The following is a 14772-nucleotide window of genomic DNA, read 5'->3' on the forward strand; positions in this document are numbered from 1 at the left end:
CATGGAATCACAAATAGATTCAGACCTGGAAAGGTTGGTTCTTTGAGGTCATTAAGTCCAATTACCTCATTTTACAGATGAGGAAAGTGAGTCTCACAGAGGTTAAATTATTTGCTCAAGGTCACATTGGCAGAAGACCCAGTATTTGAATCTGAGTCTTCAGGTACCAAATTCAGAGCACTAGGATTCACTTCAAAATCACATGGATATGTAGGAGACAGTCAGAAGTTTCTGATGAGGACTAGATAAAACTTTAGTGATCTTGAAAGAGTTCAATTGAGATAGCTAGATAATGTCATGGATAAAGTGTTGGGCTTAGAATAAGGAAGACTTTCCTGAGTTCAAATCTGCCTCAGACACTTATTAGCTGTGTGACTCTGGGCAAATCACTTAACTTTGTTTGCTTCAGTTTCCTCATCAGTACAATGAGCTAAAGAAGGAAATGACAAACCACTCCAATATCTTTGCCAAGAATACTCCAAATGAAATCAAGAAAAGTCGGACATGAATGAACCAAAAAATGCTTCATTTTACAAATGAAGAAACTGTAACACAAAGATGTTAGATGACTTTCCCAGAGCAGGAAAAAAGGTAGCCAAGATTTAGAGTACTATAACATGAGCAGCAATTTTTAGCGTCATCCCTTTTCTGGATGTGATCAAACTTCAAAACAATCTATAATGTATTTTGTGAGTTTAGTGTCCATGATATTGGTTTAAAATGTAATTACACTAGGCTGCCATAATTATGTTTTATATAATTTGAGGCTGTTATTCCTGAATTTTAATATTCAATTTAATTAAATTAAACCAACATTTGCTAAATGCATTTATTTTTATGATACTTTTGGTACTGAGAACCTTGAGAAAAGAAACTATGTGCTGCAGTGGAAAGAAATATATTCGGTATCCACAAGTTCTAGGTTTAAATCCCAATTCTTCCACTTGTTTTTCTATTAGTACAACCTTGGGCAAATCACTAGGCCTCATTTTCCTCAACTATAAAATGCGAGAGTTGGACTAGATGACTTTTAAATTCTCTGTAATCCTATGATTATTGTTCCTACCATCCAGGAATTTACACTCTACTAGGGAAGGAGATACTATGTAAACAGATCAGTAAAATGTTCTAGTTTGAATAGGTAAAGGGAGGCTTTGAAGATAGGGAAAACATTTTCAGTTGGGACAATAAGGGAAGGTTTCATGGAGAGGGGTTTTATCAGCAGATGGAGATCTTGGATGTCCCCTCTAGGTTCTGAAAAAGGAAATGTTTGTAAATTCTAGAAGACTATACAATGTGAGTTAATTTATTTGATATCAATTGTTTCTATATTATTTGTGCTAGGTAATGGGCCTCAAAGGTGTTTTTTGGGTCTGGCCTGGGAATCTAGCCACCACTTAATTTTTTTTCCTCATTTCTTTTTCCCCCCACTTAATGGTATTTTTTTTTTTGCACTGCATTTGTATGCAAAGACAGTTTTCTACATTCAATCTATAAAGATTTTGCCTTCCAAACTATTCTCTCTTCTCCCTTTTCCTCTTCTCAAGTCAGCAAGCAATCTGACATAAGTTATACCAATATATTAATCATTTTTCCCTATTAATAATATTTCTTTTTTTTTTTTTAATTTAATAGCCTTTTATTTACAGGATATATACATGGGTAACTTTACAGCATTAACAATTGCCAAACCTCTTGTTCCAATTTTTCACCTCTTACCCCCTCACCCCCTCCCCTAGATGGTAGGATGACCAGTAGATGTTAAATATATTAAAATATAAATCTATTAATAATATTTCAAAAGAAAAATCAAAACAGAAGGGGAAAACCATGAAAAAGAAAAAAAAGTGAAAAAAGTGAAAATAGTGTGCTTTGATCTGCATTCAGACTCCATAGTTCTTTCTCTGAATGTATATACTATTTTCCACCACAAGTCTTTTGGAATTGTCTTGGATTATTGTATTAATGTAAAGAGCCAAATCTGTCATTATTGGTCTTTTCACAACATTCTTTATTGTGTACAAGGTTCATCCGGTTCTGTGCACGTCACTCAGCATCAGTTCGTGTAAATCTTTTGAGGTTTTTCTGAAATATGCTTGTTCATTATTTCTTATAGCAGAATAGTATCCCATTACAATTATGTACACAGCATGTTCAGCTAATCCCCAAGGGATGAGTATCCCCTCTATTTCCAATTCTTTGCCGTCTCAAAAGGAACCGCTATAAATATTTTTGTACATATGTCTTTTCCTCCTTTTTTAATGATCTCTTTGGGATACATTCCTAGTAGTGATATTTGCTACCACTTGAAACGTATTTTACTGGAAAAAAAAATGTAAACAAAAGAACTTTGGGAGGTAGTCTTGGGTGGAAGGTGTCTTCCAGAGCTCAGGAGAGGGCTCGGATCTTCTACTGCACCCCGCCCTCCAGCCTCCTTTCCCTACCTCCCTCCAGCCTCCTTCCCTCCCTCCTTCGCTCAGTGACGTGCCGCAATGGCCTCTATCACAGGCTCTGGGGGAACATGCGCACTGCCGCCACTTGTTTCTCGGCTAGCCCGAGCTCGCCGCCGCTCCAGTCAGTCTCCGCTGTGCGGGTCAGCGTGCGGACGGCCAGGGCTGCAGTGCCCCTCGGGAATGTGATTGACCCGTGCCGAGGAAGCTTGGCGGCTTGGCTGTGCGTCTTCCACACCTCTCCCTTTCCTCTTCTCCCTTTCCTTTAAAAAGGAAAGAAAGAAAGAAAAGAAAACCCCGCAAGTTCCATCAGACACACTCCAGAGGCTCCCCTTAACCGTGCAGCTTCTTTGCGAGGCAGCGGCAGCGGCCCCAGTAGCAGTCGCCGGGAGCTGCTCCGGGTAGCGTGCCGGTCCGGCGGAGCCCCTAAGCCCCAGCCGCCGCTGCTGCCCCCCGTAGGTTGTGACTCCGGAGCCCTTGCCCCGATCCGAGGCTTAGTGCGGACCGCGCCAGCCGTCTTCTACCATCTACAGTACAACCACTGTCTCCTCCTGCGCTCCTGCTCCAGCTTCTGCTCCGATACAGCCTGGCTGGGCTGAGGCCAGGCTCCGCAATCCCCGCTGCCACCCTCGAGCCTAGGCTGGGGCCGCTGCTGCAGCCAAAAGCTGCTGGATCCCAGTAAGTTGAATACAGTTTTTCTGAAGTTGAATAAGGGGGCGGGAGACTGGGGGAGAAGAAACTAAGAGGCTGTGTTGATTTTGCATTAGTGTTTGTTTTTGAAGGGGTAGAGAATTATGATGGGGGCTTGGAATTGGCTTGTGGCCCCCTCTCTCTCCTCTCCAGCAGTGTTTCTGCGCTTCGCTGCGGCTTGGGGCTGAGGGGTGGAAAGCGAGCCCCTTCCTTCAGGCTTCACATAGAAAGGGGGAGGGTGTCGGGTGACAGGCTGGAGTGGGTGGGCTCCTTACTGTGTCACAACCCCAGAACCTTTGACGGAGGCACCAGTTGGAAGCGTGCTTCGGGAGGACAGGTGCTCTGATGGTATGTTGCCTCTTGCTAACCGCACATTCCAAACATCTTGAGTACGTGGGTTTGTGTCTGTATGTGAGTGTGTGTCCTAGGCTGATGTTGTGTCTCACGTCAAGTCTGCACTGGAGTTAATTCTGCGGGTTTCCGTCAGGCTAGGACTGCAACAGACCCGTGTCTTTTGCGTGAAGAGAGCCAAGAGGAAAAGCTGTTTTTTCCAGGTCACTGGTCTGCATATCTATCTCAGTTCTCAGTACGGAGGAGGCAGAAGTTAGCGTTTCTGCAATCGGGAACAGAACCCTTTGGAGGAAAATAGATTTACAAAGAAACTCAACACTTTACGTTGGAGATGGCATAGGAAGAAACATTAAATGAAGAAGTAGCTCTAGACACATATTTTCGTTTATCGTTAGAAATGCAGGGGAAATTGTCTGACAAAGGACAAGGATTCAAATTAAGAGGACTCTATGACTTTACCTTAGCTGTCATTTTTTATGTAAGAACAGTGAAGTCGCTCTGAGCGCGTGTAATAACTCCATCTCTCACTGCAGTGTCTGCAGCTTTGGGGCTCCCTTCTATTTGGTTAACATCCAACTTCATCATCAGTATTTAATGCAAATGCTGACATGCTATAGGAACCTGCAGTTTGAATCACAGAGCACTTTTCAAATTGAAAAGCCTTCTCTTAATAGAATAGCACAGAAGGAAGAGCTGAGTCTATTTTTCAAAACACAAGCACAAGGAATCAGATGCATAAATCACTTTTGAAAATCAGATAGATACATTAAGTACATAGCCTGTGGTAGCCTGCCTTTGAAGACGGTCCCTTATGTTGGTATTTTTTTTTTTTTTTTTACAAAAAGTGAGAAACATACCTGCCAGACAGTTGTTGAGCCTGAAAGTTAAGTGTACTGATGGGCCTAATTAACTTAATAAACAGAGAGAATGATTTATAGGTAGCTGAACTATACTACTCTGAAGGATAGAACTCTTTAACCTTTCTTTCTCATCAGTTCTCCAGAGGATTTCTTAAACATAGCAATTTATCATTGTTGGTGTTTAATTCTTGAGTTGATTAAATTTATAAGAGAAGTAGATTTTGAGATTCAGTATTACTATGAAATTATTAGACAGTGACTGTGGAAAAAGATTAAAGAAACTATTTTAGTATGTATCTGATGTAGAAGGCATACTGTGCAGAACTGATCTCATTCCAATGTCAGAATTTTTTTCTTAATTGGGACTTAAGATAAAAGGAATTAATTTCATTTTAAGCCTAGATATGTGCTAAGACACATTCATCTCAGAGAAAAGTATATTTATAGTATTTCATCACACAAAACTCTTGTTCTGGATTCTATGTGTGCACATGTTATTTAGTAGTGTAAAATTTCCTAATATCTTAAAGCAAATTATCATTTTTTTTAATAAAGCATGAAATATGTTATTTTTGAAAGTGTTATTAGTCCCTGGCAATTTATTTGAAAATATCCTGGGCTCTCTTTTAAATATCTCCTTATTTACTTTCTTAGGATATTTAATATTAATGGAGAGTAAAGACCTGTAGTGTATGATAGAATATATCCTTTTTAAATTAAAAAATTACATGTGTGAGTATCACAGTTCTAGAAATGTGTTTATAAATGGGATATGTTTTGAGTCTTTGAGACTGGTGGTCATTCAGAGATAGCAAGAATTGTTGAGCAAATTGTTATTTTTCCTTTGTGGGCATAATACTATAGATATTTTCCCCACCTTTCTAGATACAGCTGAAATAACTTAACTACTGGCTCTAAGCCACAAAAATCCATCGAATTTACCCATCTAAATTAAAAAAAATTATTTCTAATACATAATCCTATTTTTTTGTATGTTGCATTATAGAGTAAGTTAAGTAAGAATTATTTCTTCACATAAAGGAACGATCTGTCACATTTTATTTGCACTCTAATATTTCTTTGAGAATGTATAATTCTTTTGCTATATTTTGCTAAAAGCCTTCATACTCTAGTAAACTACATTAAGCAGTCTTCTAGATTCAGGTTGAAAATGAGTTATGTGTGTACTACTTGTAATGTGTATCTAAAACTATCTCCAGGACCCTAATAGTTAATGAAGACTAGGTCTTCATTCACTGAACCTGGACTTAATAGTTGTGGAATTACTTCATTTGTGTCTGATTATTTGTGACCCCATTTGGAGTTTTCTCAGCAAAGATACTGGAGTGGTTTGTGGTTTCCTTCTTCAGCTCATTTTTACAAATGAGGAACTGAGGCAAACAGTTGAGAAAACTGAGGCAAATAGGCTAATACATATTTGTTTCTTTCCTTCTGACATAAGAACAGGGCCAATTGAGTCTGCCTTATTCACTAAGATATTCTACCAAATATAATCTAGGCATCCTAAGCCTATGTTTATCTTCATATTCCTAGAAAAAACATGGCCCTTACCTTCAAGGAGCTTACAATCTACTATTTCAGGAGATAAAAGAAAAGTAAATGTCACCTTCTCAGCACAGTGGATGGAGGGCTGCTGGACCTGAGACAGAAAAAACTCCTTTTCCTGAGTTCAGTCTGGCCTCAGACATTTACTAATTGTGTGACCCTGAAGTCACTTAACCCTGTTTGCCTCAGTTTCTTCAACTGTAAATTGAGCTGGAGAAGGAAATGGAAAACTATTCCACTATCTCTGCCAAACTGCTCTTCTCCTCTTCCCTCAATACAAATAGGGGACATGGCTGAAAAAACCGAACAACAAAAATATCATACCTTTTGAAGGTAGACAAGATTGCCTTTAGTGGATAGAAATCATCAAAGACTTTGTGAAGATAGCATTTGACCTGGGCTTCAAGGACTGACTGATTTTGTCAAGCAAGAGAGAGGAGAGTGTCATGAGTCAAATGAATAATAGCATAAGTAAAGCTCAGAAATAAGAAAATGTGAGGGGTGTAACCTAACATGTCTGAAGGATAGAATACATATAGGAAATAACTAGGAGATTAATTATACAATATAACTTGGAAGGGCCTTGGAATGAAATGTTTTTGTTAAGAGCAATGACCTGATCAGGCCCATGCTTTAAGAAAAATAACATGGGAATGGTTTAGTGGAGAGTCCAATGGAGATAGTTGCAGTAGTCCTGGAGAAATACAGTGAGAGCTGTGAGATTGGAAGGGAGAGATTTGCCAGATGATTCCCAGAACTTTGTGCCTGACTGGATGGGAATGGAAAAGCTGAGGATTTTGAGTCTGAGTACTGAGATTGATTATGATGTTACCAGAAACAGGGAAGTGGAACAAGGGTGGAAAAGCCTCTTTGATGGGAGAAGATAACAAAGTCATTTTTGCACATGTTTACCTTGAGGTCTTGAGATATCCAGATGATGGGCAATTGAAAATGAAGGACTGGAGCTTCACAGAGAGATATGAGATAACACAGATTTAGGGTTCATTCATATAAGAATAAGAATTGAGAGTTTGGAGAAAGGTAAAATTGTATTTACTTCAGTATGTAAGATCCTACTATATGTTAGGCATTGTAGTTAGTAGCTCTTGGAGACTCAAAAACAAAATCATTCCTTCCCTCATGAAACTTATTTAATAAATATAACAAGTACAAAATAGTTTTGAGATGGAAGGGATGAGAAGCACTAACTATTGGGGGTATCCTATGGGGAAGCAGCCCTTGACAGAAAGTCCATAAATAAATACATAGATGATATATGGGGCAACTAGGTAGTACAGTGGTTAGATAACGCACAAGACCTGGAGTCAAAAAGATCTGAGTTTAAATTGGATCTCAGATACCTACTAGTAATATGATTCAAGGCAAATCATTTAATCCCTATCTGCCTCAGTTCTTTTTGTTGTGTAAAATGGGGATGTACTGGAGAAGGAATTGCTAAAATACTCTGGTATATTTGCCAAGAAGAAAGCACTAACAACGCGGGGATATTAAGAAAAGCTTCAGATAGGCTCTAGAACTGAGCTCCAAAGCCCTGAGAAGGGAGAGAATTCTAGGAAAGCTGGCTAAGAACAGTTCTTGGGAATGACTAAACTTATGGGCTAGAAGGAGGAAGAGGAGCCAGTGAAAGAAGGTAGAGGGATCCAATAAAAATGAAGGTACCATAGGGACAACTAGTTAGTGCAGAGGATAGAATATCCACCTTGGAGTCAGTAAGATCTGAGTTCCAATGTGGGCACAGTCATGTGAAACCATGGGTAGGTCACAACCCCAATTGCCTCCATAAAAATAAAAAAATGAAAAAAAGAAAGAGTTTTAAGGAGGGAATGGTTCATCTTGTCATTGAAAGGGTGATGATGAGGACCTAGAAAAGGCCATTGGATTTAGGTCAACTGCAAGATATCAGTCAAATGGTGGAACAGAAGAAGTCAGAATGCAAAGGTTTAAGAAATAAGACTCTCTGAAGTGTGAAAGAGTGATTGATAGATATAAACGGGTAAGTAACATTAAAGAAAGTTTGTTTTTCCTAGTTACAAATTATCCAGAATAGGATGAATATGCACCTAGAACCACAGGGTAGAGATCTGCCCAGACAAATTGGGGAAAAAAAGAAGAGCTATGGAAAATTTTCTGAATTTCCTTTCACTAAAGGAAGTCAAAAGTGTTCTGGTCTCTAAAGTCTTGAGATACCTTAATTCTCTAAAATCATCACTTTTGGTGACTTTGCTGTCAAGGACGACCTAGTCCTTTTAACTGCATAATTTATATATTTCAAAACATTTTTACCTTATTATCTCACCTTACCTTAACAATATAACCCTATAAGTTATCTTGAATAAGTGGTTTTATCTTTATTTCAAATTAAAAATCAGAACATAGATAAGTGATGGTACCTCTAGGTCTGATTCTGAGGGAAGCCAGAAAGAACTCTGGCAAAGTCCTGTCTTCTATCTACTATCTTGGCACTGTAGTGATGATACATCTAAAATTAGGTAGCTGATTAGGGACAGAGCTGGCTGTAGAATTTAGTACCAATGAAACCTGAGTGAATAAACTTAGGTAATTTTCTTTTCTGTAAAATGGAGATAATATCTACCCACAGGATTATTGTCAGAATCAAATTATATAATTTATATGAATCACTTTGCAAAAACTTAGAGCACTATGTTAAGTACTTTACAGACTAGTGACCAGACAAACAGGAAATTTTGGGTTTTGGCTGTTGCTGTGTTGGGCAATCAATGCTGTGTTGATTAGAGAAGTTTAGTGATTGCAAAGCTTGGACTGTGTATCTCTATGTCTTAAGCAAGTTCTGAAAATCACTCTCTTAACCTTCCCCATTTCTGTAGTGTTTTAATGGCTAATAGTTTTAAAAATGGAAGTTTTCAGCCTTCATTATAATGCATTTGACTTGATTAACAACAAATTTATAAATTCAATGAACATGAAATTTATTGTTATTAATTTTTTTTACTCATAAATTTTCTCTTGCTTTCTCCTCACCCTTAACCTCCTTTATTTTTATATGAATTGTCTTAAACTGTTGCCCACTTTGTGTATCACTAGATTCAACTCCGGATGGTAATATGACAAGTTTCCTGTCTACAAACAGCAGTTGGTACCCACTGTACAAAAACTTAATATCTACATCTTTTGGGGGAAGAAGATAATAAGATTAGGAGGTCTAACCAACTTAAAAAAGGAAACCACATGCTAGTTTTGTGAAACAGGAAATATAAATCCTTCAAATGATAGTGGAACCATAGGGTATTTATCTTTATGAACACAAATGTTTGCCTCATAGTAATATATTTGTAAAGGAAATGAGAAATATGGAAATCTGATTTTTCTTAGATGATTAAAACAGTTTTGTTTTTAAAACTTTTTAAAAAATCAATAATAAATATTGAGAAAATCACTTTTCCCCTCACTCTGTTCTCCCTTTTCTTCAGAGAATAGCATGTTATTAACAACAAGTCATCTGTCATTTCCAAGGAGAATATCTTTTTTTAAAGAAGATTTAATGTATAAATCTGAAAGAATGATCAATGATGATCATTTGTTTTCTCTCTTCTGTTCCTCCCCCCCCCCCCCAATCTCCCTTCCCCGTTTCTAATTCCCATATCAATAATAATCACTAGAGGATTTAAAAAGCCTTGTTATAAATCTCTCCAAAATATATATTCTAAATTTTTTCTCCTAATATCTAATGACTGACAAAATATGTTGATTTTAGTGACATTGCACTTAGACTTGTCTTAATGGCATCTTCATTTTATGGGAACTCTTTGATAATTTTGTTTTAAATAATCCAAAGATGTAAATGAATTAAGTTCAGAGAATTGAACTTTAGATATGGTATTTAAGGCATGTTAAATAAACATTTAAGGAGTGTTTTATATGAGTTGCACTAAAAGTAAATTCTTTCTGAAACCCTTTCAGTGCTATGAAGGGACCAATTCTTTTTTTTTTTAATAGTAATAATAAGCTTTTTATTTTTCAAAATACATGCAAAGATAGTTTTCAGCATTCACCCCTACAAAACCTTGTGTTCCAAATTTTTGTCCCTCCTTCCCCTCTCTCCCCTTCCCTAGACAGCAAGCAATCCAATATAGGTTAAACATGTGCAATTTTTCTATATATATTCCCACATTTATCATTCTACACAAGAAAAATAAGATCAAAAAGAAAAAAAATGAGGGGCAGCTAGATGGCGCAGTGGATAGAACACCAGCCTTGAAGTCAGGAGGACCTGAGTTCAAATGTGGCTGCAGACACTTTTAACACCTCCTGGCTGTGTGATCCTGGGCAAGTCACTTAACCCCAATTGCCTCAGCAAAAAAGAGGAGGAGGGGGGGGGACAAGTAAGTAAATAACATAAAAGTTGAAAATACTGTATTATGATCTACAATCAGTCCCCATAGTCCTCTCTCTAAAGGCAGATGGCTCTCCACCATAGGTCCATTGGAATAAGCCTGAATCACCTCATTGTTGAAGAGAGCCATGTCCGTCAGAATTGATCATTGCATAGTCTTGTTGCCGTGTATAATGATCTGGTCCTGCTCATTTCACTCCACATCAGTTCATGTAAGTCTCTCCAGGGCTCTCTGAAATCATCCTGCTGGTCGTTTCTTACAGAACAATAATATTCCATAACATTCATATACCACAATTTACTCAGCCATTCTCCAATTGATTCATTTTCCAGTTTTTTGCCATTACAAAAAGGACTCCACAAACATTTTTGTATATGTGAGTCACCTTTCCCCTTTTTATGATCTCTTTGGGATACAGACTCAATAGAAAAACTGCTGGATCAAAAGGTATGCACGTCTTGATAACCCTTTGAGCATAGTTCCAAATTGCTCTCAGAATGGCTGGATCCATTCACAGTTCCACCAATGATGCATAGTGTCCCAGTTTTCCCACATCCCCTCCAACATTCATCATCTTTTCCTGTCATCTTATACAATTTGAGAGGTGTATAGTGGTACCTCAGAGTTGTCTTAAATTGCATTTCTCTGATCAATAGTGATTTAGAACAGTTTTTCATATGATTAGAAATGGGACCAATTCTTTTTAAAAGAAAGTTCTGAGTATTAAACTGCCAACTTTTTATTTTCATTCTACCCTCTTTCATCTATTGTTTCATGACTTACTTGCCATACCTGGTGTTCTTTTGCATTTGACTGGCACCTTCCTTTTAGTTTGCTTAAAATATTAAAGGGAAAATCACCACTGACATTTGTACCAATTTAATTAATTTGTACCAAAGTAAGACCAAACTTTGCTTGAAATAAACTTCATGGATTTGTGTGGTGTGCAATACACTAACAAATATGACTGTTCATTTTTTTGAATGCCCAAATATAAATTTTGTTAAATGATCAAAAAAGCATATGTCATGGGTAGGATTTTAACTCACTTCTCATAAGAACATAAGAGCTACAAGATGTTTTGTTTTGTTTTTTCATTTTGGTCTACTCTCTTGCTCAATCCAACAAAGATAGAAATATGTTTTAAAAGATTGTACATGTGCAATTTTTTTAGATTGCTTTCTTTTTTGGGTAGAGGAGAGGTAAGTAAAAGAGGAAAACAAATTTGGAATGAAATCTTACAAAAATGAATGTTGAAAAGTATCTTTACACGTATTGGGAAGAATAAAATATTATTGAGAAAACAAACAAAAAAGAACATAAGAGCTGGAAGAAATCTTGGAGGACATCTTGTTGAACTTCACATTTTACAAAGAAGGAAAATGACCTAAAAAGTCGATGTAAACTGCCCAAGTAACACAGTATGACAAAGTGATAGGATTCTGTCTTCATTACATAATTGAAAGCATCTTAATTCTTGAATTGGGTCTGAAGTGACTTTATTGATAAAATGAGGGAGTTGAATTTGATAATCTTTCAACCCTTTCAGTTCTAAGTTGCATGATGCTAAGAGTCAGATACTGAGTTCATATCCATATCTTCTTACTCCAAATCAATTATTCTTTCAACCAAAGCATATCTTGCTTTCTAGCAATTAGAACTCTCCAAAAATAGTTATTATCTGGGTACGAGTTGGTTTATTTGTGGGCAGCTAGATGAATGCCCACTTGTTGGATAGGTATTTATGCAGGAAGTAGGGTTGGATGAAAAGTTTTTTCCAGTTCTGAGGCTCTGGGCTTCCTTTTGCAAGCTCTTTAAGAATAGGGACTGTTTTATCTTCCTCTGTATCCCTAGGGTTTAGCACAGTGTCTGAGGCACTCAATAAGAGTTTATTGAATGATTATTTGATTGCTCCTGGGATCTTAGCTAAAAACCATGGGAAAAACAATCACAACTAAACTGAAACAGGTCATTAAGGTAGTTGGATGACTGACACAGGAGACAGCTGATTGTTTGTACAATTAGTACCTGTGATTTGAGGTATATGAGAGAGATCAAGAAATAATAGCTTTAAACGAAAATAAATTTACTGTAACATTCCTTGAAAGCCAAGTGAAAAGAAGAATATGAATATTGAAGTAAGTAGGAGCAGTTGGAGAGAGGTAAATTTGAAGAGCTAGAAAGATAGCAAAAGAAGAGTTTTAGAAATCATGTTTTTGATGTCCATATAGATTATGGAATCCTATTAAGACCAGCATTAGAAAAATTATTTATCTTTATGTATGACATTACAATTATATAATGAAGATGTAAATTGTGGGATTTTGTTTTTTCCTTGATGGTGGTAGAAATTACTAGAGATATGGGGAAAACGAGAAGACCACCTGGAGCCTCACTCAGCAACAGATGGCCTGTGGCTTTTGAATATACTGAATAAAATCTTTAATGTCATAGCATTTGTATACCATCTCTAAAAGGGACTTTATGAATGGTTGTTTAAAAATATAATTTTTATCACAATTATTAAAATGAATAAGCTTTGATTTTGTTATCTGGGCTATACAAATAGCCATCAAGTAGTTATAAAACGGGTGATTTTTGTTGTATGGTAACCAGTCATTGCTGCATGACTGCATCATTACTCTTTTAAGACAAAGAAATTAAGATTACTTTTATGAACTATGCACATATACATAGAGAGGATAAAGGTAAAATTTTGTATATGTGGTGGGGGTTTTTATTGTTTTTACTGGTCAAGTTAAAATACCATATTATAGAAATTAAGTGTTGGCAAGGATTCAAATACCAGTATTGTGCAACAAGTTATTTATGCAAATATCAGTGATTACATTTCTATAGCACTCATCCACACATTTGCACAAGTAATTGTTGATAAGTTTACTTTAATAAGAAGTCTTAGGTGTTCTGAAATATTACCTCTTTTACTTATGTGCAAAGTTTAAAAAAATCAATTTGATTTATGAGCCAAATGAATAAAATAATCATGAAAAAATGTGATGGAATAACCTTATGTTCCTTTAGATACATTACCTAGATTAATGAGTCTGGAGGGACTATAATGGAAGTAGTAGGACTTGATACTACTGAATCTGGAGACAAGTGTAATTTGAAAAGGATTGGGAAGTGACATGGAAGCCTGGTTTTAGGTAATAAAAGCTTTCAGAATCCAGGTCCCCAGGAATAGCATCCAGGCAGTTAAGTTGGAGAGTGTTGAGGACTGGATGGAGGCAGTAGGATCTGGAAATGGCAGGGTTTCCATCAATGTAGGTATTCCCTTCAGTGACGCTGATCTCTACCCGTGCATGTTGTTAGTATAACTCTTGCCTAAGTCTTGTCATAAATCCGCCACAAAGAATCCACTCAATATTCTTCAGGTCTTTCTCTAGTTCTTTTGACATTGTAGGGATACCAATGGATATTTAAAAACAGGTATAGCATCCCTTCAAGTCACTGCATGGGAGAGTCAGGAGGGAGCATGTACAGGCAAGAGAAACCACCATTTCCATTATCTTGGACACCCATCTTCTCTTAGACTCTGATGGAGACAAACCATCAAAACCATCCAAAATTGGAATATCGATTTTTCCATTTCAGTGTCTACAACATCTTGGTGCACAACTCATTGGGAAATGCAGACTGATAAACACTCTTACAGTAACTACAATCACATCTGTTAAGACTGAGAAAAGAGAATTCTTGTCACAAAAGTCTGCATTATCAAATGTTCAACATTAGAAATTTAGATGATTTTATCAGTGGAAGTGATATTAAAGAGGAGGTATTGACGTGTGGTTTGCCAATGAGTTATAAGGAAAATGACTTGTAGTTTCCATCTGACTGGCAAATGAGATTTTCCATATATGTTATCATCCCATTTAGAACAGGTTCTCTGAGTATAGGGATTGTTCTACTTTATTGTTTAGATCTTTAGACTTGGTACAGTGCTTTACATATAGTAAGCAATTAATACATGTTTCACTCATTCATTTATTTACTATGTATGGGCAAGACCTGGTTGTCAAAAGTGGATAGAATTCCATAGCTGGAGTCAAGAATACTCATCTTTGTGTGTTCAAATCTGGCTTCAGACATTTATTATCTGTCACTTCACTTTGTTTGCCTTGAATTTTTTCATCTGTAAAATGAACTAGAGAAAGAAATGATAAATCACTCCAGTGGCTTTGCCACGAAAAACCCAAAAAGGGTCACAAAAAATCAGACATGACTAAAATAACTAAACAACAATAACATTTCTGCCCTTTATCAATCACTCTTAGTATGTATGACTGCTTAATCTTCTTATTTTAGTATTTTTTTAAAACATAAATTTTCAATATTTTACAAACTGTGTAAGCATTATGATTATGATTTTTGTGACATGGGAGATTTTATAACACCATTCTTGGGGTGATTTTCTAATTGCTGAAATGGATGGTCCAA

General features: G+C 36.7%; 1 protein-coding gene across 2 annotated transcripts in view; it reads left to right on the forward strand.

Annotated features, from left to right (window-relative positions):
* Nucleotides 1-2530: 2530 nt before the first annotated feature.
* The window catches only part of PAG1 (phosphoprotein membrane anchor with glycosphingolipid microdomains 1), a 211355-nt gene continuing 199113 nt past the window's right edge, over nucleotides 2531-14772 (forward strand). For both annotated transcript variants that reach the window (XR_001120461.3, XM_012541246.3), the window contains exon 1: nucleotides 2531-3128. The gene's annotated coding sequence lies outside the window, so the exon portion shown is untranslated. The remainder of the gene's footprint in view (nucleotides 3129-14772) is intronic.

The sequence above is a fragment of the Sarcophilus harrisii genome, chromosome 1 (assembly GCF_902635505.1).
Source record: "Sarcophilus harrisii chromosome 1, mSarHar1.11, whole genome shotgun sequence".
Lineage (NCBI taxonomy): Eukaryota > Metazoa > Chordata > Mammalia > Dasyuromorphia > Dasyuridae > Sarcophilus > Sarcophilus harrisii.